The 25688-nt window shown below is 36.4% G+C and overlaps 1 protein-coding gene and 1 long non-coding RNA gene across 2 annotated transcripts in view; one reads left to right on the forward strand and one right to left on the reverse strand.

Moving 5' to 3' along the window:
* Positions 1 to 237: 237 nt before the first annotated feature.
* Positions 238 to 24107, reverse strand: LOC123865425. The gene is made up of 3 exons (XR_006795970.1): positions 23925 to 24107; positions 9159 to 9170; positions 238 to 251 (listed from the first exon to the last, which is right to left on the reverse strand). It is a non-coding gene; the product is annotated as an uncharacterized LOC123865425 (long non-coding RNA).
* Positions 21985 to 25688, forward strand: part of LOC123865412 (Down syndrome cell adhesion molecule-like protein Dscam2) — a 154788-nt gene continuing 151084 nt past the window's right edge. The window contains exon 1 of the mRNA XM_045906412.1: positions 21985 to 22151. The gene's annotated coding sequence lies outside the window, so the exon portion shown is untranslated. The remainder of the gene's footprint in view (positions 22152 to 25688) is intronic.

The raw sequence follows: 25688 nt of genomic DNA on the forward strand, positions 1-25688 counted from the left end.
GAGGGGTGTTATAAGTTTGACGTGTGTATCTGTGTATCTGTCTGTGTCATCGTAGCTCCTAAACTAATGAATCGATTTTAATTTAGTTTTTTTGTGTTTGAAAGGTGGTTTGATCGAGAGCGTTCTTAGCTATAATCCAAGACAATCGGTTCAGCCATTTGAAAGTTGTCAGCTCTTTTCTAGTTACTGTAACCTTCACTTGTCGGGGGTGTTATAAATTTTTAATTTACACTACTTGTTACCACTAACATCTGATAATAACTCTAAAGGATCGAAAACCACACGTCATTAGTGAGTTGTATCGAAAGGATCTGGGAATCCTAAGAGAACTCTTGGTATTATTTTGTGATCAATGGAAAGGAGTACGACCCTCAGCATTGAGGAATAAGACAATGAGCATCTCTGGATGAAGATGTGAGGTGATCATCGGAACTCTCTAATGACATATGGAAGGCCAATTTAAATTTGACTCATTTACTTTGTAAATTACATTTAAACAATACTATTTATTATTATTTTTGATTTTAATAATAATTTATTTTAGTGTAGCTTTTTAAACAGGGCCGTGGTGTTGACTTTAGTTTAAATTAAAAATTATGTCATTACATTTTAATACCTCTTCCTAAATATATTTAAAATTTAAATATTCATCTTATACAAACTCAATTTGTTGCGCATACAGATACAGCAGTTAATTGGAGTTTCCCAATTTAGGATTCAGGCCGCAGTGGTTGTATCGGAACTATTTATGGTGAGAGCTTTTGGTATTATTAGATTTAGATATTACCATGATATAATCCAACTAACTGCCTCGTTGCCCTATATTTTGTTTGCGTGTTGCGGATGACAAAACCCTGGGTTCGATTTCCTGGTTGGACCAAAAATAAGTTATAGAAAATTAGGTGCCTATTCGGTTTTTAGGTATCTACTAGCTCGGAGCGAAGAAGTTGGTGGTGTTTCACCCCCATGTCTCCGAAAGCACGTAAAACCGTCGGTCTTGTGCCTCACGCGGTCGTGTTGAGATGTGTATGAGAATGAGGGTATAGAGAGGGCACCCATGTTTGCGTACACTTGATGTGAACTTGATATCTCCCGCGCAGATAGCCAATCTTTATGGAGATTAGCCGCCGAGACTGAAATTCGGCCGAGAGGACATTATTATCGTATTCCAACTATATTACCCACCTACATATATTATTCTAGCTGGCTCGCTCTGGTTTCACTCATATGAAACTTCTGAAAATCCTTTTTAGAGGGGATTGTTATAGCAACCTCGAGGTGAACGACAGATACCGAGATGAGAGTGGCAAATAACATAAAAAATACCTTCAATGCATTCTATATCACCGCAAATGGAATCATTCGCCAGTTTCCCGAACACTATAATATTGATGCACCCATCAATTCCTCGCACATGCTTTGGACAAGTTGAATTTTTAAAACCAATGCCATTTGGCCGCGCGCCAACCTTTGACGCTCTCGGAACGGAAAAACAGGGAAATTATACAAAAAGTGCATCATTATTTGCTTACCTCTGTATGCGCTTGTAACGGGTTGCGAAGCTGAAGGGGCAATGGACAGGGCACATAGTTCGATAAACCGATAGACGTTGGGATAACAAGGTGCCAGCCCCACTCGACGACATCAAACAAGTCGCAGGGAGCCGCTGAATTCAGGCGGCGCAAGGCTGTGGCAAGTCCCTACAATAGACCTATGTCCAGCAGTGGGCATCTATCAGTTGATAATGGCGATGACGATGGTGCGCTTGTAGATAAATCAAAGAAATGAAAACTATTCGGTGAACTTGTGTGTCTATGTTTTGGACAAGTGAATTTTAAAACCAATATAATTTGGCATGGCGCCAGGATTTGATGTGTGAAAGACAAAAATGCGAATTTTTTACCAAATATGCACCCTTTGATCTAGTTTTTACAGAGAAAAGCCACATAAAGCCTCAGTACCTTCCTAAAAATGTAAACCAAGGCCTCTGCCTTATGTTGACATTAGGAACATATGCAGTGAATGCATGTTTTATGAACGCACGTCGACTACGCTGCAAATTGCATTGCTAGTGTATGTAAATCACTCCTCATAATAATATTATGTATTATTATAAATTTAATATATAAATGAATTTGTTTCTTGATGATTAGGTTAGTTGGTTTGCCCTTCAATCACGCCGTAACAAAGCAACGGATCGATGTGTAAACTTAAAGACTTGGAGAGTGACATAGGTTACCTTTATCCCGGAAAATCAAAGTTTAATACCTAAATGTACGCAGATGAAGTCGCGGGCGTCAGCTAGTGTTAAAATATTATAATCCGGACTGTGTTGTGCTCATAGCAGGTTTTTGTTCAACTGCACGTGAAAATATAATTTGCAAAACACTTCAAAGTCAATAGAATCTTACATTTTGTTCCATCCAGGACCAAACACCCAAACCACTTCAAAAAACTGCCTCATCTTCTTCTTCTTCTCTCTGGGCTGGTTTCCGCACTTAAACGTTTCCGTCTGTTGTGCGTGAAAAACTGCCTCATATCCGATGGCTTTAAAAATAAAGTATTGACGTTCAGTATACAGCCATTAGAAATACTAACTTACCTAAGTTTCAATAAAAACAGGACTCTTTAATTTATACTACGGAAAATACATAAAACAAGCTTATTCAGAACAAGATGATTACGAAAAATGGTTGAAGATGTAGAACATAACTAAAACCAACTTTTCCAACTGCAGGACCTTTTTCGAATTCAAGTATTCCCCTTTCCTATCCAGCTAAGCGTGAACCCTGCACAAGAGCTTAGCTCGCTCGTGAACCATTTTAAAATAAGTCAAAAAAGGATTTTCAGTCCGGATGTCCTATAATATTTCGGCTTTAAAATTCTTTTGTGCTCTGTTTGTATAGCTGTACCGGTGAAACCCGCTTTTATGAATTGCTTTTTTTTTTTTGTTTAAATACTTACTTACAAACTATATATTAACAAAGGAGGATATTATAATGTATTATGTAAGTAATCCAAATTTTCCAAGAATGGCGAACGCAATGCGATGTTATTGGATAGAATAGAAACATTTTTTATTCAAATAAACTTTTATAAGTAATTTCGATTTATCAAATACATCTAACACTGTGACTGGTCGAAATGCCTTTTCTATCAAGAAGAATGCGTAAGAAACTAGGCGGTTGCTCCTTTCAAAGATTGTTATTTACAGTAATAATATTATGCCATGTATAACAGTGACTGAAGTCCCGCGCATTGTTGGAGCGAAGTACAAGTCAAATACACGCTCTTTAATGTTTTTTTTTTTTTAGGAGCATACTTATGATAGATTTTTTAAATTGGTGCTAAGATATTATAGACGTGTGACCTTTAAAATTCTGCAACCCCCGACACAAAAACCTCTATAAGAAAACTAGAAAAGAGCTGATAACTTTCAAACGGCTGAACCAATTTTCTTCGATTATAGCTAAGGACACTCTCGATCAAGCCACCTTTCAAACCACTAAAACTAAATCGGTTCATTCGTTTAGGAGCTACGATGCCACAGACAGATACATAAACACACAGATACACACATACACAAGTCAAACTTATAACACCCCTCTTTTTGGGTCGGTGGTTAAAAATGGTTCTTAAATCAGTAAAATATTCAAATGTTCACCAGAAATTGGAGGCATTAAAAATTCTTTTCTTTTCTAAAACAAAGGGGTGAATCTCATTATACGATTATACCATTTAGGAGTAAAAAGTATGAAAACAGTTGTCTATTGTTGGAATAGGAATCTAGTATTCGGCACTGAAAAGGATTCTTTGTGCATAGAAAAAGTAGGTCATTGTGTACACTTTTTCCACAAGCTTTCAAATAAATGGCACACTTAAAATTTTGTGAAATTAGATGTTTAGTTTCTACGATTTGTGTATATGACAACTAGTGAGCGCTTAGTGCAGTTCTAATTCGTGGTAAGTGATGATGTGATCTAAGATGTAAACGTGTTAACCAAAAAATCTAACACCATTTATTAGCGAACATTAAAAAATCGTTAAAAACATTTTTGTCTTATCACTTCGATATCAGTTTCTTTTGTTTTAACCAATCAATCAATCAGCCTGTTTTCATCCACTGCTGGACGTAAGCGGTAAGCCTTCCCAAAAGTGCTCTACCACACACGGTCCTCCGCCTTCCTCATCCACCCACTTCCCGCTACCTTCTTAAGGTTGTCATCCAGCGGGTTGGATATCGTCCCACACAGCATTTGCTGGTACTAGGTGTATTGTCTTTTGGTCCAAATTCAGTGTACATCAGATAACCTTGTACTTAGCTAAGGTAAGTTTCCATCTTAGACCACATCCTCACTATCATCGAGATAAGATTGCAGTCAAGGGCTAATTTTTTTAAAAGAATCAGTCAAGTGCGAGTCGGATTCGCACTCGAATAGTTCTTTACCGTCGTACAAAAAGTACCACTTTTTATTTTTTTATTTTCATAGCGGCCATTTTGAAATTTTTATTATTTGTTGTTTTAGTGGCAACAGAAATATACATACTGTGAAAACTTTAACTCTACATATTACGATTCACGAGATACAGCCTGCTGACAGACAGACGGATAGATGGATGGACGGACGGATGGATGGACGGATGGACATCGGAGGCTTATTAATAGGGTCCCGTATGCGACTACGGACACTCCTTGGATACGGAGCCCTCAAAAACGTTAATGTTATTTGTCCACTTTTATTGGCTAGCAGTGTACACCCCTTGTTGACCATTCGCTTGCCCGCCCAGCTTCCAATTAGCGCGCTTTGTACCGTATGACTGTCGCTTCAACATTCATGTCCGACTTTAATAAGCGGGTAAATTCCCTTTGTGACGTGCTTCTTTGAAATCCAATGGATCAGTTGTTATGACATTTTGAACATGACCTTTATTACATGGCTTCGTAACCTAAAAAGTTAGGTAAATACCATTTATTTATTTTTATATTTCGGTTTTATTACTTGGAAATTATAATTTTTGTATGATGGAAACTGTAGTCTCATCCTCAGCAACGAGGATAGAATTACTTGCTTTTTTAAATTTTACTTCAAAATAGATAAAAGACAAGGAAAAAACACAAAGACAAACTATAAACTAAAAACGATTGCATGCAAAGGCGGCCTTATTGCTTAAAGCAATCTACACCAGGCAACCTTTGGTAACAGGAGAAATTAGGTGTGTTGGATAATACCTACGTGCGATACACAATTCAACACAATTCTTATATTCTTCTAAATTGGTAAATCACATCATACTAATCACACTAATATTATAAAGGCGAAAGTTTGTGTGTATGTGTGTGTGTATGTTTGTTACTTCTTCACGCAAAAACTACTGGACGGATTGGGCTGAAATTTAGAATGGAGATATATTATACCCTGGATTAGCACATAGGCTACTTTTTATCCCGGAAAATCAGAGTTCTCGATGGATTTTAAAATCCTACATCCACGTGAACGAAGTCGCGGGCATGAGTTAGTAAAACAATATAGGATGTGGCCAGTATTGTAGCATCTCATTTGTTATCACAACACTCAGAGCCAAGCATTTCAAATTGGTTAGCGGCACCTCTGGAAATTCAACGGTCGACCGCGCTGGCTAGATAACATGTTGTTTCTAAACCATGCTGCATTTAGAATATATGCAAGTTCACTACGCCATTTAAAGGTACTCGTAAATGCATGTAATAATATTTAAGTTTAATATCAACACAATCCTTAGCCAGAGACAAAGATTTATGCAGCCAATTCACTGGCATAAGAAATTTTGTTATCTCATAGGGCCAATTGGATATATTCTGTATAACTTTATTCTGTTTGGCAATTAAGGATTGTTTCGTCTTTTATCAGCTAGCTTGTGCTAATGTTTTCATTTCTAGAATGGTGCTTTTTTAAACTTGCTGCTGAAACTTTTTTTAGTGTAGTGTTGTGTGTTAAGTATTGTGAGGTAATTTCTATCACCTACTTCTCCAGTGACCCTAGAGTATTTTTTTTTGACCAATCCAAAGCGTCATTATTTAAGTAAAGCGAGAAAACTGAAACCGGGTTGGGTTCTATAATATAGATATCGTTCGGTCCAGTTTTTTTTTTTTTTTCTCTCTCGTCTGGCTTTACAAAGATTAGCCAATGTCAAGTTTGTACTTATTTGTAACAAGTTAGATAAACTATACAAGTATTATTATTAGTATTAGTATTATATGGACCCCGTCTGTGCCGGCGCTCGCCGACGTACGCACGGCACCCCCTTAGAGCGCTTTCCAGTCAGTTTTAACAAAAAGAACACTCCAAAAGGCAGAGCACGCCCGTCAGCTAACACCGACACGGACAAAGTCCTCGGTCCAGTTTACTCGAGCTAGTGATCTTGCTAAGGGTAAACGCACATTAGCTCGTTTGTTGCGATATCGCACGGAATATCAGGCGACCCGCATGGCGTCCGACCGATAGCGGCTCTCGCTCTACGACGACCCGTCGCTAATGGCCTGATATTGTTTCTAGCTGCGAAACCCTACTTTTAGCAATAAATTAACACACAGAGTAAGGTCGAAACACACTGATGGTTAAATAACTTAAAAATTATCATACACATGCTATGTACTAACTACAGATTTCAATTTTGCCCGCGTAAATTTAAGTTTTCGAAAATCATTTAGGAATTCTGAGTTCCCAGGATAAACGGTAGCCTATGTTACTCACAATATCTTTAAGTATCTTCTCATCCTTCAACCATAATATCTTTTTCTCATGCGAAACATCTCGTCGATCTGTTGCTCCACTGCGGCGTGATTGAAGGATAAACCAATAGGCAAACACATGGTTGCGGTGTTTATTTGTTGGTTTATCCTGTAATAGTAGCGGTAATATAGCCCGGACAAAATTTTCATAGACCTATACGGGTAGATGTGGCGGCGACCACTATATGTGTGTACCTACCTACTTAAGACAGCTAATACCATACTTGGTCTATAAAAGGGACCTGTACCCTAATCACGTTCACGCCACTCCTCCACCGGTCTCTCTGTCGATTGTTCCACTGTGATCGTTTCAATCGTGTCCGTCTGTCTTTTTTGACAAAATTTGGTACCGAGGTAGCTTGCATCCTGGAGTTGGGCTTAATATAAGTCACTTTTTATCACGGAAAATTACCTAATAAGTTCCCACGAGATCATTTTAAAAACCTATATCGACGCGGATGAAGTCTTTTTTTATTATTAAGTATTTACTTTACATAAATGTTTATAGTAAGTAACATGCATGTATGCAATTCTGTAACTCGACATACCTATAAATAATTGCTCTCAGTATTTTCATATGTCAAGGTTTGGCCAAGAATTTAGAACATACGAAGTACAGTTGCGTTCCTACTTCGAGGTAGGAGCATATACGAGTAAGGAACGCCAGTTGAGCTGAAGCAGTTTCCATCGAGAGTGCATTGTTTTGTGTAGTAACGGACAATGTGCATTATTGTATGCCTTAAAAGCCATTTTAAAGATACCTTGAGAGATGTCTACTTTGTAAAGGTAGTAGACAATTTCAAAATTATGCCCGCACGATTTACTAACTGTGTTGTATATTCGAAGGTTTAAATAGGAAAAGACACAAGTTCGCTTTTAAAATATTGAGTACTAGTTGATGACCCGCGACTTCGTCCGCGTAGATTTAGATTATTTAAATATTCCGTGGGAACTCTTTGCTTTTCCGTAATAAAAAGATGCCTATTAATTATGTGCGTTTTGAGTAATTAAATATTACTTGCTTTAACGGTGAAGGAAAACATCGTGAGGAAACTTGCACTCTTGAAAGTTCTCCATAGTGTTCTTTAAGGTGTGAAGTCTGCCAATCCGCATTTGGCTAGCGTGGTAGACTATTGCTAATTTCTTCTCATTCTGAGACCGTTCTCTGTAGTGAGTCGGCATTGGGTCGGTCATGATGACCATGATTCATGATGATACTGATAACGTACTATAAGTACCGTCTAAGTTTCATTTATTATGTTAGAAGATGCGCAAACATCTAGAAAATGTATAGCAAACCCAGGGGAGCATGTGCATTTAACCCGAGCGTGTTGTAATGGGTAGCCATGTTGCGCGCAGCTGGATGGCAATTTGCATTGATATCACTTTGCGGATGGTTGCAGTTAGAAACAGCTACGTTGAAGAACATTCGATACGATTTTAATCGACTGTGAAATAGGTCACATAAAGAAAAAGATGTAGTATTTGAAATCGGACTTTTCTAATTTCCTATAGACGATTTTGCGTAAGCATGTAGAATATTATGGCTCACATACCTACCCATTTTTCCACAAAGTAAACTTAAAATCTACGAGACATAATACAAAAACAACGGCCTAAACTGTTTTACAACAGGGTCGAATACTCTCTTAGAATTTTTAAAATGTTATAGGTACTATAATGTTAGTTTGTTTTGTGTAAAAACGCTCAATGCGTTTAAAAAGATACTAGGTATTTTATGGGAAATCAAGGTGAGTCCAGAAACGACAATGCAGATCCAGAAAACAACATGATTTTCCTGGCTAAATGATTCAAAGAGAATATTGGCATTTGCCATTGAAGGAAGAGAAAGAAACCACACCACTCATGCTAGTCCCGACTCCCACGTTATTTCAAGAGGACTTTTCCGTTTCCAGATTTTTTCACAGTCCCTTTCCGAAATATCTGGGTCGTTCGGTACGGCATTTTCCTACTAGACGACCCAAGAATCCTTTTTTCTTTTCTTTTTTGATAATTTTTTATTATCCAATATTAATTTTAATAGACAACTGCGTGAAATTTTCGTCAGTCGGTTTTTAATCGGTCATATTTACAAATGCAGTCACATTTGCATCAAAAAACTGTGGCATGTAAAAGCAATATAACACATTAATTCCCAGCGGGCGTGATGCGTTGTGTAGTGAAACAGTGCGGGTACGAACCGCATATGAATTTCGCTTTAGACCTATAGCGCACTTACACGTATGAGTTACTTGCACTAGCAGTGATATATTGTGTTGTCATGATTCATCTCAGAATGGGTTTAAGCTAGAGTCCACCATGATGGTCAAATGCAGATTGGGGTACTTAAGGGCGAAAGTATCGACTATTCTCACAAATTAGTCGATACTTTAATTAATTTCTTAAACTGGACCTTTTCAAGTAAAGATTTTTATATAAACCTGTGAGGATGATACTGCCACTGTCGGAATCAGAATGCCATAAGCTTACGTTGTCGTATTAGTTTACAAATTGCGAAAAACCAAATTAAATTTGAATTTCGCGGGCAAGCCGGTCTCATGCCCCTTAACACAACATCTTTGAAAACATTATGAAGAACTCTCAAGCATGCAAGTTTCCTCGAGCATGCAAGCATTAAAACAAGCAATAATTAATTGCTTTAAACTTACTAGATTTGTCATTACCTTTACCAAATTCCTTCAGAATTGGTTTAATGGATTGACCGTGAAAAAATAACAAACAGACCAACAAACTTTCAAATTTATAATATTAGTATGGATAGAATGAATTTTTACAGAAGTGAATATTAATTCTTATTTTCTTAAAGTTTTCTGTGTTGCGATTTGCGTTGTGCAGAGAAAGTTTGCAATTTTCGAGCTTCTTCCCGATTAAATTGATCCCTAGGTATGTGAGTTTCCAAAACTGTTTCGAAGGCCGAAAGAACACCTGGAACAAAGAGAACAAGAGAACAAAGTTGATATTATATAAAGGAATGAACCCTGCACAACTAATGTAAATTGAAGAAAGTTGCTCAAGGTCAAAAGGCTTCACATACTGACCGCCAAACTTCAAATAGAAGGTGGCAACCCAGTGATGAGGAATTGGGTTTAGTATACTTGAACCAACCATCATTTCAAGCGACTAAACGCAGCACAGTAATGTGTGTGGCAACACCCGCTGTGTGAAATTAGAGCTATATCTGCGCCGATGTTATTGTTTCGTCAAAATCCGTTTTGCAATCAAACTATTTAGTATTTAATCTCTGTATTTGCACTATGATACTACTTGCCATTGCATTAAATATATCCAACATTCAAAATAAGTAATATCTTTTTTAGGTTGCTGTACCTCAAAAGGAAAGAGGAACCCTTATAGGATCACTTCGCTGTCTAAATCTGTCTGTCTGTCTGTCATAACTGTCAAGAAAGACCTATAGGGTACTTCCCATTGACCTAGAACCATGAAAGGCAGGTAGGTAAGGTAGGTCTTATTGCACTAGTGAATGAATGACCATTTGATTTTACATCCCCGTGATTTTTTGGTTACATCTTCGTCAACTAGCTCTAGTATCGACTATTCTTACAAATTATTCGATACTAGAGCTAATTTCTTAAACTGGACCTTTTCAAGTAAAATTTTTTATATAAACCTGTGAGAATGATACCTACTGCCATTGTCGCAATTAAAATACCATAAGCCTACGTTGTCATATTAGTTTACAAATTGCGAAAAACCCAATTAAATTTGAATTTCGCGGGCAGGCCCGATATCCACACGGACGAAGTCGCGGGTAAAAGTTCTTATTATTTTAGTTTTCGAAAGTAAAGCCACGCCAACAAAGCCCAGAGGCCAAACTTTTATATGGACGAAAACCGGGATATAAATTTATTCCAAAGCAAAACACTTAAACCGGCGGGCAAACCGTCTTATTCAAATGCTAAAATATTATTCCCGCAAGTTTATGCTAAGTCCCCGCTCGTCTCGGTTTCCTAATGAGGTGCCATTCTTTGTTAACACCAAGTTTGTTAACTGGTTTGATCCTGTGGCAGCGCCTAGTTTAATCCTTTTCTACTTTTTGTAGGTTTTTTAAACCATTAGAGTGTAACCGGTATAGCTATAGCAATCTATGTAAAGCCATTGGGCCTGCGCCCGATCTTTCTCCGTTCGTTTCGGATTGCCGGCCCAGAGTAAGAGTTTGCAAGCTGCTACACTTTTGCGCTTAGTATTGTTGACGAATGACGACCTTCCTGAAGCAGTGGAAAGCACCGTGGTCATATTAGTGGGAGGTCGCGGATTCGATTCCCGACAGGGGTTTTGAATTTACAATTTCTTAATTTCTGGTCTGGTCTGTTGGCAGGCTTCGGCCGTGGTTAGTTACCACCCTACCGTGAAAGCCGTGATGCCAAGCGATTTAGCGTTCCGGAACGATGCCGCGTAGAAACCAAAGGGGTAGGTATGTGTTTAATAAAAACTGCCATACCTTTCCAGGTTTGCCCGCTTCCTTCTTAGATTGAATCATCACTTACCACCAGGTGAGATCGCCGCTAAGGGCTAACTTGTATCAGACTAAAAAAGCATTACTCTTCTATAAATAGAAAACTGCAAAGTAGTAGTTAAAAGTTGGTGCCAAACGAATTAAAATGAAATATCTTAAAACAATTAAACTACAACCGTTGAGTGCGCGCGACGTCTTGGCGTCCCTCCAACGTGTGGCACTTGTGGTTACTGAACGTACACATTAAGGTACATTTACACATGCGCCAAAAAGGACGAACCGCATGGCAGCCTGCATATGTAGACTACCTGTTTACAAGTTCGTTTCTGGTCTCGTCTTGCAACTGTGCAGTGGCACAGAATATAAATCCATACATCCACACTTAATATTATAAATGCGAAAGTATGTCTGTCTCTCTGTATGTCTGTCTGCTAGCTTTGCACGGCCCAACAGTTTAACTGATTTTGATGAAAAGTACAAAGTTAGCTTACCTTCCGGGGAAGGACAAATGCTACTTTTTACTCACGGGATTCTTAAAGGTCCTTCCGTTTGACCGATTTATATGAAATTTGGTTGCTTTAATCCCGGAAACTGACACAGACAACTTTTTATCCCAGAAAATCAAAGAGTTCCTATGGAATTTCAAAAAAACCTAAATCCACGCGAACGAAGTCATGAGCACAATGTACCTATGTGTAGTGGAGATTACGCACGGTAAGTAGCATACAGTGCGACACACACATATGGGGTGTATAAATTATGACGGGTAACTATTTGGGCCTAAACTTGAAAACGCAAAACAAATTCGACTCTGATAGAAAAGAGACTATTTGATTGATAGGACAACCCAATATCCATCAGTTTCCCGAACTATTTAGCCCACATTTTTACCACTTCAGTTTAAAAAAAAAAGTATTAACAAAAAACAAACAATACCCATTACATTCAAGTAACAGAATCTGTACGAACATAAGAAATTTCAAGCGTCGTGAATTGTAACTTCAGTATCCAACTTAAGCAATTCCGTGCTAATGATGGCATTTTGCATGGCGTCTCCATTCTTTGTACGTCTGCCTTTTGTTCGGAAAAAATGTCGTGTTCTTATAAATAGTTGAAAAACTTACGGCTATTGTTTGGGAACTGTCATTCTTAAAATATGCTGGAGCTACGTAGCATGGTCCACACAGACGGAGTGTAAGCTGACTGCACACTGTCGACTGACAGTACACGTATAGTTCACATTGTTAGCTTTTATTGCATGACTGCCCAATTAAACATTACTACAACCCGACTACAGCTATCCGCGAACTGCCGATAGATAGATAACGATAGATATACGGCCGAAATAAATAATCAATCTATGTGTAATCTGTCGATAAGTTACTTAGCAGTGTTGTTATTCGTCTAATGTCTTTTTGACAAATAACACCGTTGCTAAGTAACTTATCGACAAGTTAAGATAGATTGAGCATTATTTTTGGCCGATAGTAAAATTGTTTTTCTGTCACTCTGTTTATTTTAACATTGTACTTATATTTATATATTTAAACTCAGATTTTTTTTCCTCTTTCAATTCATATATCACTTGAAACATTGCCAAAACATATTGGAAACCCCACTTGTTTGGATGTAACATCCATCAAATCGATTTTTCTCATATAAAATGTAACCTATATGTTACCAGGATTATAATAACGAATCGATTGACACTTCATTCATCAAAATCGGCTCAGTAGTTTAGGCGCTAACAGATTTGAATGTATATGGATCGTTAGAATCCTTACAGCATCCCGAGTGCCCTACAGTTTACTGCCCCAGCAATAACCTGATTGGTCTATTAAAAACGTCTCTGCTCCACTTCAGTGGAATCATTAAAATGTTGTCAGTGACTTTATAACGTAGATGAAGAAATGTGTGTAAGTAGTACTTAGTATGCTCTAGAAAAGGCTTAGACAAGAGGATGTTCACGAATAAATACTAATTCAAGTTTACTTGAAGCCAATAAACAGTTTCGTCTCTAGTGAACTTAACAAAGAACACACAACACTACTAAAAGTAAATCCAACAAGTCAAACAAAAGTAAAATAAACTAAGAGGAAAACTCTCGTAAAACGCCCCTCGTCGAATTTACGATTGAAAGGGTTTTATGGTTTTCAGGTACAAGTTTGAATAATGACGTGAATGGTGATAAAACAATACGAGTATGTAATTATGATGGTCGTATGATTCTTACCAGGACTAATAAAATTCCAATATATATTTTATGAGTATTTTATCCTCAATCAAAAAACAAAGGAATTAGTTCATTTAGTTGTAAGATTTGAACACATAATAATTAAAACTATAAGTTAAAAAAAAAAGGTTGTATGTTAGTACTTAAATAAAAACAAAGACCTTAACCTATGTATAATATAATAGGTACCTTATCCAGATTAATTACCATTGTAACACAACAACGTCACCAGCTGGCGCTAATTACAGGGTGCGGAAATATAGATCGCATCACTCCCTGTAACTTGCCAAGTTGAAACTAGATGGCGCTGACTATAGGTTGGCAAAAAAGTAAATGACGCTAGGGAGATTTTCCAACCCTACCATAAGACCCAGCCATAGCCAATGTTTATCAATCGAAAATCGAAAATCGATTCAATCAAGTGATTCACTAGTATGGATCACTCGACACACGAGGTCACCTTGTAGCCGCGCTTCCGACTTTCGCTTCCACTGCGTGGGACGAATTGTATGGGACACGACTCTCTTAACCCCGTGTAAAAGTCGCGCTTCCGACGTTCGCTTCCACTACGTGGGACGTCCGTAAGGGACACGACTCTCGTCGTCTAGTGGTGCTTCCGACCTTGGCTTCCACTGCGTGGGACCTAGGTTAGGGACTCTACTCTGTAAACCTAGAATAAATCCATTGTGTCTTCACGCAACGTTGCTGTTTGAATTGCTTCGGCTGAATCCCGACCCGTCGACAACGTGGAACTTTTCCCCAGCTTTCTTACACCATACTATTCAGATTCGTTATCATCATAATCGTCAATCGATAACGTCCATTTTTGGATATAGATCTCAAAAAATCTCATAAGGACACACACGCCACGTTCCCTGAGACTCGTTCGATGGCTGAAATTATCGGCAATCTACCTAGTGAGGGGTCTGCTAACGCTGCACTTCCCGATGGAAGGTCGCCATCCTAACACCTTGAGACCCAACGTCTATTGTCAGATTGATGGAATCCTTTTATTCCCTTGGTAAACTTAGGGATGCAACAGTTGTTTTCCATGTTTCCCTGTCTTTGGTTGCTGCCTTGACAAGAGAGTTCCCCTCTTTAAAGTTTGCTTCAATGGACCAAACCGACCAGACTCCAGATGTTGGTAGGTCGACCAGGTTTCCTTTGACTCGTGTATCAAAATTGGGCCTTATTCATATTGTAATTTTGATCGGCTTTGCATGTAGCAGTCAGTCGGTAGTGTAATTGTTTAAGTATGCACATGTCATTATAATATTTTGTTTTTTGAAAAAAGCAACTGCTGAGTTTCTTGCTACCTCTTCTCAGTAGAAGTGGCTTTCCGAACCGGTGGTAGAGTCTGGAAATATCATAAGTGGCACAAACTGTTCTACATGAAATTATACATAATTTCATTTGATTTCAACTTATAGCAATCTCATGCATCTCTTATGGCGTCTAATGCATGCATGATGGTCAACGATGTAAATAAATTAACTTTTGTTTCAGACCTTAGACCCATAACTGATTTGTTGACATTTTACATAGATAATACATGATTTATTAAATTATTTACATTTTAATTTTAAGAGCTTTAAATTATATTTTATTTAACAGTAATGATGGTGTTGTGAAATCAGACCTATTTATGACTATGTATATGTATACCTACCTAAGTATGACTGTAATGTGTAAGGTATTTTGAGCATATTCAATGTACATTTAAACTATTTAGTGTAGTTTACATTGATTATGTAAAATATTTGCACGCCATTACATGGCAAGTGTAGTGACACTAAAATAAATTGTAAAATCTATGCTAACCTACATTTGAGCAAATAAATGATGATTTTTTTGATTTTGATTTGATTTGATAATTGTGTTAGTATGACAAACATCACTTAAACTATGTTAGTAGATACTTATTTATAAAACAATGTCAGTTTACCCTCATATTTTCACACAATACTGCAGGTACATGAAAAAGGCGTTTGAACTAAACCAGAAATAGAGAAAGTCACAAAAATAGGGTGTGAATATAAAAGTCACGTAAAGTTATAAATAATATGAAATCTTGAGTGCCTTTCTCACTAATCCTGCACAAGGCCAATCCGTAATAAGTTTTGGAAGGCCGGTGTCACTGTCAAATTAAACGTTAATCATCTGTTATAAAATAGAATTTGAGTTGAAATTTGAGTAAACAAAGTTATTGTGGCTACAGTACCTAAGTAGATGATAAGAGCGGTGACCTAAATTATTATCCATACAAAAATTACATGTTAAAATTATTAACATACGGGTACGCTCGCGTATACCATATGTATGAATTTTATGTTATGAGTGTTCAACAAGCCACACATACTTCTCTGCAAATTGCCCTGTCAGTAGACTTAAACAAGTAGTGATTTCTGTGTTATTTAGAACTATTTAATGGCCGACATACATTGCAATACTATTTTCAATTTACAACTCGAACGTCACCTATTATGTTGATGGTACTATGTCAGAAATCTTCATGGAAATAACAAATCTGTACAAAGTTTCAACTTACAATATTATGTTTTTAGATGACAAACGGACCAACATTAATTTTTTGTAAAAGATAGACACAGTGAAGAAAATGTTTAATTTTTTTAAATGAACACGAAGTTCATGTACAGATTTCAATTTAATTTAAGATACATTTTATGAATTAACCTAACCATTTAAAAGTATTAATAAGAAAAGTTCAAATCAATGACTTGATTCTCGGTGGAACTGGCCCGGGATCAAAATAAAAGTTTATGAGCCGTGTTGTCCGTTCAACGGAAGGCATAATACCGTACCAGAATAATCAGCTTCTTTACGCAATTTACAGCTTTGACAACTTCTATAAATTTCCCCTTCGATGACTTTCTGTTTTCCTTGAGTCTGCCTAGCAGGCACATTCTTTTTAGTAATTTTTTCGTAACCGTAAAATCATTTTGTTTATACTTACTAGCATAAATAAGCCATTAAGATGCATGGTTAGGTAGTACGTAGATATAAGAGGCTCAAAAAATTAAATAAGTGTTTCAAATGCAGCCCAAAAAACACATATGTACATGTACACACACATAAAACACATACAAAAAAAAACACTTTACATATTAATTCTTTAAAATCTCCAAAAAGCTGCAGAAATTATTATTAAAGTGCATTTAAAATATCCCATCTAATTTGAATGCACTTTAATGAATTTCTGAAAAATCGAAAGCGCCTTAACTGGTTCGGCAGATAGGTATTTATGCATGGCGGTAAGCACTCAACATCAATAAATTTTTCTACTCATTTGATCACAATATCTTAAATACCAAATTGTGTTTCTTTGTCTGTCTGTCTGTTACGTTTTTACGGGGTAACCACCCCCAGTTAGGCTATTGTTATATACCTAGTATAAGTTCCCACGGGATTTTTAAATAGTCGCGAGCATTAGCTAAATATCTCTTCCCCTTTCCTTCCTCATATGCTATTATTTTTCTATTCTTTTCATTTTTGACACCGAACTTTCAAAAATTCTCAGACTCAGTTTCCACTTACGCAGAGCAGAGAGGATATGTGTTTATTCAACCAATCAGATCTCTAAAAGATGACGAGATAATTTTTTCACTTAATTTTTTAAGAATCTGTGTCGTCTGAACACAAGCTCCTCTCCACTCCGCTTAAATGGAAACCGGACCTTAATCATGCTTCTTTCTAAAAAATAAAAATGAACAATATTCGTTTCATTTCCAATATTGACACAGATAGCTAGTAATTTGAGATTGCACAAGAAATCGACTTGAAGATATTGATTGGAGTCAACAACTAAATCGTTATTCTGTTTGCGTAGCACTCGACTGGAAATCGATTTAGTTTTAATGGGGGATTTAATCGACTACAACTCTTGAGGGTGTTTATTCGTGTTTCTTGATTGTTAAACAAAATTAGAAATTAAAATATTAGTTATTGAAAAAACATTATACTATAAAAAAAAATACCTGCCTAGTACCTACTAGTTGTTCCCGGCATGAATCGGAATGTGACTTACGTGTCATTTATTGTAATTATTGATACTGAAGTATCAACAACAACTGTACAAAGTTTTAACTCAGTCGAATGAACGATGCGTGATCGAATAGGTAACGAAATAGACAGACAGATAAACATTAATTTTATTTGTAATTTTGAAGAAAAGAAGAACGAAAGTTCTCTACGATGATTTTTATTGAATTAAACTAAATGAAGTCTGCATGTCCAATAGCTCTACAAAATGACCTTAGTGCAGGCAGTGTCTTTTCGTGCCTATGGCGTCCACGCTACGATCAACAACCGGCGTAGCCTTTGGCTACGGAACTTCAGTCGCTACGTCAAATGCAGTTGATACGTAAAGAAGTTACAACACGAATTTATGTCCATTAATTTTAATGGATCTAAGATGTACCAAATTAAACACACTACCCATATTATACATGCGAAAGTGTGTTTCAATCATTTCGCAACGTGGAAACGGATTGATATGATTTTTTATAGTTAAAAACCTGGAGAGTGACAGATTAATTTTTATCTCGAAAAATCAAAGAGTTCGCACGGGATTTTTAAAAACCTAAATCCACGCGGATGAAGTCAGGCTCATCAGCTAGTTCCGAAATATTTTTTTAATGAAGTCATGTTAGTTTTATTTAGGCAGGTATAAGGTATATTTTCGTCTCTCTAATGAATTCGGCAACGTTTATTGGCACCAATGTTATTAGACAAAGTAAATATTGTAATAAAGGTATTTGTGCAAACATTGGACAAATATTTGCTGAGCGATCTCGCGGTATTTATTCAGCAGAATAGTTCTCACGTCTGGAATTAGCCGGCGTATTACCCATTCGACTTTTTGGTTTTGAATTCTCTTAAATCATTACAATATTCCAACGAGATAGAGTCATACCTGTAACGTCTTACATCCTTAAAACTAAACTTGCCAGGAGTGGATATGGCAACATTAAAATTGTTGGGAACCTACTACTTTTCCTAATTCAGTCAAACCCCCTAAAACATTAAAGGCCAGAGTCTCAAGTGTAAGTTTTCAAATAAGCAAACATTAAATAATTAATACAAACTCGGCGTCTGTAAATCTGTAATAATTATTGTGAAGATTAGTTTGGTTACTTGAAGTACGCTTAAGCGTCCAAATGAAACCTACTCAAAAATTACGCGTAAGGGACAGCGCCGACTGAGTGCACGGAATGACGGTGAGTAGAGTCGTATCGTGGCAAATGGTTGCAGCGTGACGACTTGCAGCGAGTAGGCTCGAGGCACATCAAGAATCTGCTAATGCGCGTATTGCTGCTATGAAAATAATAATAATAGCCTGGCCTCGGTGGAACTCCACGTCAACACTCACAGTGTTGGAACTAAGGAAAATAACAATAGTAAAAAAAATTAATGCTACTTTTTATAAAAAAATAAGAAAACTTGTTATTTTTTTTTTAATTTCCGAACAGTTGAATGTGGAACACGCCGAATTCCTCCCTCGCTGGCGTGAGTCGCATTGTTTCACGGCTGACTCGAGATTGGTTCCGAATTAGCGTTTTCGGTCAAACTTCGTGACTTGAGGAATGTTCGAGCCAGATACTTTTGTCATTACATTTCACAGTTCATATCTGAAATAGAGCGGCTTACAGGAACAATATTTTATGAGAGGTTTGAGGGGCATCAGTAACACACCAAATTCGTTCTTTTTCGAAATTGACTAACATTTTCCAAATTTTTGAAATTGTCGAACATAAATTCATCTTCTACCAGATCTTAGATGACGGTAACCTTTTAAAAAAATAGTTCATTTTCATGGGACTTTTATTCTAAGACTTCCTGGGAAATTTTTTAGTGGCGCGATCATGAAAAGGTCTATGTCCCGTTGTGAATAGCTGCCCACTTATTGAGGCTGCGGGAGAAATTATAATATTTTTCATCTTCATGTTTTAATCTGAGATTATCCTGAGGTTTTGATGGGATAATACACGGGTCCGCTATATTTGATAACTTGTAGTCTTCTCCTTCAACTAAACTAAAACATAATACTAGAAATAGTTACGACAGTAGTTCATCTGATGGGAGTGGAACCTGCGACCTTTTGAATCAACTATTGAGCGACTATTCCTTACTTTTTATAAATTGAACCTTGCAAGAAAGTACATGTTCTATGTTCTATTTGTGATAACGAATACCTACTTCTTTAAAGGTCTACCTCGAATCGATAAAAATATGCATTGCATTTTACAAATAGAAACAGTTCAACAAAAAGATGCCATAAAGAAATAACACACCTGCACGTTTTTAAAATAAAAAGTATAGAAAGTGCCGCGCGCTAGGCAAAAGCTCTTATTATGCAATTGAAACCGACTTATTTCCTAGTTTCCTAGACATACAGAACGAGGAAGACGCGCTTTGAAGACTGAAATATCTACCTGCGACAAATATTTGCCTCGAAGGGATTGCATACTATTACTAGAGAATATGCAAGAATTCTTTTATTTAATATGTTTCTATCATTTTTCTGAGTTCCATACCAAAATTGTAAAATAAGTTAGCCCTTATGTTATGATGTGATTTCGTCCGTCCGTATAGCCAAGTAGTCAGTTACGAGTAGATACGGTATATACAAGTGTAAATTAAAAATTTATAACACCTCCGACAAAGTATCTGAGTTTTCCAAAACATCATTTTCAAATAAATAATTATGTATCAAGGCAACGTCCATCTTGACAGCTTGACATATTTTGTCAATGGACATAATATTATGAACCTAACGGTTATGTAACCTTCTTTTCTACAAGAAAACTAGAAAAGAGCTGATAACTCTTAAACGGCTGCACCAATTTTTTTGGATTATAGCTAAGAACACTCTCGATCAAGCCACCTTTCAAACAAAAAAAAGTAAATTAAAATCGGTTCATTCGTTTAGGCGCTACGATGCCACAGACAGATACACAGATACACAGATACACAGATACACAGATACACAGACACACAGATACACAGATACACAGATACACACGTCAAACTTATAACACCCCTCTTTTTGGGTCGGGGGTTAAAAATAAGTATAGCCAATGAATTGAATGTGAGTCACACCGTCGATGTCAAACTTTGGGGCTAAGCAGGGTGCATTTGAAACCTTTGAAGCTGTATGATTTGATTGCCGATTTTTCTTACCGTGAGCTTCCACTTGTTGCTTATCAATGTTCAATAAACAGTAAACAGTCATAAAACACAGTCAAAGATTTTAACATTGTTAAACAAGACGGATTTGGATACGCACGCCCGTCTATGTGATAATTTAACATTTAGTTAGCAATCTTTGTTTTATGCATGGTCTTTATTTATTGTTAGGCTAATGGAAACGTAGGTTTATTCTGGCAGATCCTAGCTAAAAAAATCTTCACATGGCTTAAAAAAGACTTATTTAGTATAAAAGCTATACTCACAGTTATTCTTTGCTTCAATTAAAATCGATCAGTTGGTTTGAGTCAGGATGGAACGTCAATACTTTAGACTTAACACAATATTACGGGCATTTATATGCAGCGAATGTAAATACCAGCTAGGTTTATCACATTCTATTGGCGACTTACTTAATGAAGGTATAAGTAATGTTGTATGTAGGTACGTAGTTCAGCGTTGATCTAGCATTTGTGGGCAATAACAGAAGTTTTAGTCATAAGATTTGCGGCTAGGGATGAAATATGTTGAAGTTGAGAACTGTAGTTTACCACAGCTGCTTGGGTAAATATCTACAAGACTGTTTACTTGAAAATATGTTTCATGAACAACATAGTATGACAAGTGTAAATTAAAAATTTATAACACCCCCGACAAGTGAAGGTTATAGTAACTAGAAAAGAGCTGATAACTTTCAAACTTCTTCGGCTGAACCGATTTTCTTGGATTATAGATAAGAACACTCTCGATCAAGCCACCTTTAAAACAAAAAAAAAAACTAAATTAAAATCGGTTCATTAGTTTAGGAGCTACGATGCCAAAGACAGATACACAGATACACACTTCAATCCTGTAACACGCCTCTTTTTGGGTCGGGGTTAAAAACTATACCTAAGCAACGAAAGCTACGAAGAAAAACATCAAAATCCATAACAAAAGCACTTTATTCGTTTAAGAACCTTTTTTCAAACCATAATGCAAAGGAAACGTTACAACGAAAAACACATCAATCTGGTACATTCAGGCGTAACATTTCCCGAGTTTTGTAGCTTCGTACATCCTTTCCGGCACACAAATTAGCGTCCATATGAGATTGGGAACCCACCGAAATGTAAACCGCAACTAACTTAGCCATACATCCCTAAATATTATCTTAAGCTCCTATCTAGTTCGAAATAAGGTTGAAAATCGTTTAATCTATAGTTTTTCGACAGCAAACACTTTCAGTGATATCTCTTGGGGTAAAACTCCATTCAGTACAATTTCAACCCTTGTGGAGGGTAGACGTTTTTTGTCTCTATTGTAAGTTTTCGCGCGCAAGATCGAGTAACTTTTCGATAATTAATTTTTTTTGGACTTTTTGAGTTAGTGGTCATAACTTGGTTTTTGGATTGGACTGGTGAAATTTTTTGGAAAATGTGTTTCTTCGTTTGGTAGAGTCTGACTAGGTAAGAGCTTTTTTATATTTCAAGAGATTAAATTTTAGTTATAGGGTTTATAAGGCTTTAAGGTAAAGTTTGTGCTAATGGATGTTTGCTTTGTTACGAATAAATAATTATGTATGTTTATTAGTGTAACTTAAAATACACACAAAAAAAAAATTCTTGCTGGTTGTAGAATTATACTTTTTTAGCTTGGACCTAGTGATTTAGTTTTATTTTTCATTATCGATTTCTTTTGTCGTATCCTTACAAAGTCTTTATAATTTGCAAACAAACACCTATTTTGAGGATTTACATGAATATTTAAGAATCCACGAATTACATGTACTTAGTTTACGATAGCTTTTAACGTTACAATATAATTAATAAAAATTATTGAAAGTTTTCAAACGCTACATAATTTTAATGAAATACTTACAAAAAACATTTCAATTTTAAATAATAGTTTATGAATAGCCGCTTAACTCAACCTGGGAATTTAATTTCATGGATCATATTGGAACCAAAATTAGACAAATTTTACCCATAAAGCTTTTGTTCGATAAAATATTTTATGGAAATCGCATTACGGGCTTAAATTATAACGGCCGCTGAAAACGTTAATAATTTTCACTCGAATGGCCTAATAAAAGGTTTATATACCTACGTATACTACAAGTAGATGAAGATGTTGGTCCATATTTGGTCCAATTAGCATTTCCCGTGACTTAATAATATACAATAATAATATACTGTTGTTTCCGTCATTTTATTTTCTGTTGTTTTTTTTTTGTTTTTTTTTTGGTATTTTATTTTTGTAAACATTTTTTTAAAAATAGGATATTACCCTGAGGTAATGAAGATTAAAAAAAACCTATAAAAAGTATTTTCTTCTATTCTACTTTTTATATCCATTATAATAAACGAGTAATTCTTGTATGTATTATATTTTATCATAATATATGTTACACTTAAGGACCGAAAACGCTCATTGAGCGAAAATATAGCTCGCAACCCATTGTGGCGATCACAAAAAGGCCACGAAGCGAAAATCGTGTTAAGTATGGTTCTTCGTTGTGGCATTCGCAGAAAAGCCACATAGCGAAATTAGTGTGGCTCTTAAGAAAACGCTTACGACGCGTTGTGGCAATCGGAGAAAGGCAACATAGCGAAGCTCGCGTCATGACTGTCTTCCTATTTGACCACAACGCATTGTGGCAATGAAAAAAACGAGCAAGCGAATGTTTGGAATGTTTGTTGTGAAAAATAAAAGTATGTTGTGAGTACTCGTAGTACTAACATCAATACTTTTATTTTTCATCACTATGGATTAACGTGACTTAGGTATAGCTTTAGATGTACCAACATCTAAAGTTTTGTAGAAGTACTGAGCATTTCCTAGACCGGGTTCTGTTTGACTTGCCTCTGACTTATTACATAAATTCTCTAAATTCTCTTGTGAACTCTCTGAATACTAATTTGAAATGCAGGTGAGGCACTCACCCTTTGACCCTTAAGGATTAGTTTAATTAAATTCAGAACTTTGCATAAGCTCCTATTCACTATTAGCTATGTGAGCCGAAAATACTTTGCTTGTAAGTAAATAGGTACATGTCAATTTCACTTTTAAGCAACTATCCTTTGTGGACACCAGTTCAGTTTGCTATGAAACTTCTCAAAATTATATTTTATTCGTGTTACTTAGTAATAATATGTAATATATATGATTTGTGAAGTTATAGTCACATTCATATCATCACTGCGAAAGTTCGTTCTCTATACCGGTACATAATCATAAACAATTTAATTTAAAACAACTTTATTGTCAACAAAATTACAAAGAGTAAGAATACAGTATACACTTAATTCAACAAAGGGCGACCTTATCACTAAACTTATCTCTTCCAGGTGATACTTAAGAACTTATAGAACTGTAAGACGGGGAGTCGTAATGCAGCTATACATACATAGGTATACAATATACATATAAACATACACTATCGATTTCTATAACACAGAGTCAGAGAAAGTTTCATTACCTATTTCAGATCGGCAAATAAAAATACTAGCGTAGCAACTAGTCAAAGTTCATAAACCTAGTTGTCACTTTGAAATCACTTGTTTTGATATATCTTACGAGTTTCGAAACAAGTTTGCTACAAGTTGCGGGAGCATATTTGCCTTCGAGATTTGTTTGATATCCTATCAAGAATAAATTATATTTTATCGAGACTAATAAATAGAGAGAAACAGCGCGTGCCAGACCTTCGTTTTTTATAAAATCTGAAAGTTTCTCCGCGTATTGTCCCCAACATAGGGAGGAACGATCAGCATCTATGAATTTTGGATCGTGGCGGCTTTGAGAGTTAACAGGTACCTAATAAAGGTGTGGAATAAGCTGTGATAGCAAAGTGGTTAGAACTAAGGTCCGCCTCCTAATCGGAGGTCAGGGGTTCGATCCCGGGCGCGCACCACTAACTTTTCAGTTGTGTGCGTTTTAAGAAATTAAATATCACTTGCTTTAACGCTGAAGGAAAACCTCATGAGGAAACCTGCATGTATAAGAGGTTCCATGTTCTCAAAGGTGTGTGAAGTCTGCTAATCCGCATTGGGCCAGCGTAGCAGACTATGGCCTAAACCCTTCTCATTCTGAGAGGAGACCCCTACTCAGTAGTGGGGCGGAAAGGGGTTGATCATGATGAATAAAGGTGTAACAGTATACCTTCGACCTATTTCTCTAATGAGCTATAGGTACCTAACCTAATATTAATATTAAATAATAATTAAGCGTGCCTAAAAAACCATAGTCATGTTGTGCGACCATATAGGATTACAATAAGGTCAAAATATGTATCAATTTAAGAATTAAGTTGAAGTAGTTATTGTAATCTGTTTTGGTTGACAATAAATAAATAAATAAATAATGTGAATATAGATCATTAAAAAATACTTTTAATTAAATATGAATTAAAAAGAAGAAACAATTTTGCAGATCCTTTAGATTCATCTGTCCTTAATTAGTAGGATAACGGCACACGCTCCGGCATCATTCGAGGTCGGTTTTAGATTAAAGGCTGTAAAATCTCCAATTCAAATAGCAAGACCGAATTCAAATAAGGCGTCCTTACCACCGGTTTCAGTAGTTTCTCACGACTTATCTATTTCACAACATATTTACAGTACCCAGCAGGAAACATTGTATCTACATTGAACTTTAGACAGAGATAACGATTTCGTACAGCGTTGACTCTGTCGTTGAGATAAACTGTCACATAGGTATGAGTGATAGAGAAGACGCTCTGCGAAGCCGAAATCTCTTTCTAAAGTTCGAGACGAAATGTTTAAATAAATAGCAACTCTTGTTAGGATATATAATATAATAACGATTTGGCTACAATTTAAAATTTAAAAAATGTCTCACTTTCTATCGCGTCAACTCCTGCTTAACTCTCTATCTTTTTTGTGATAAGACCTACGAAAGAGCTGTCGAAGGGACGCACCGCGTAGGTATAATTTCGCGGGTCACGTGACTGAATGTACCTAGAAATACCTCACTCGTTTCTC

Source organism: Maniola jurtina, chromosome 5 (assembly GCF_905333055.1).
Source record: "Maniola jurtina chromosome 5, ilManJurt1.1, whole genome shotgun sequence".
NCBI lineage: Eukaryota > Metazoa > Arthropoda > Insecta > Lepidoptera > Nymphalidae > Maniola > Maniola jurtina.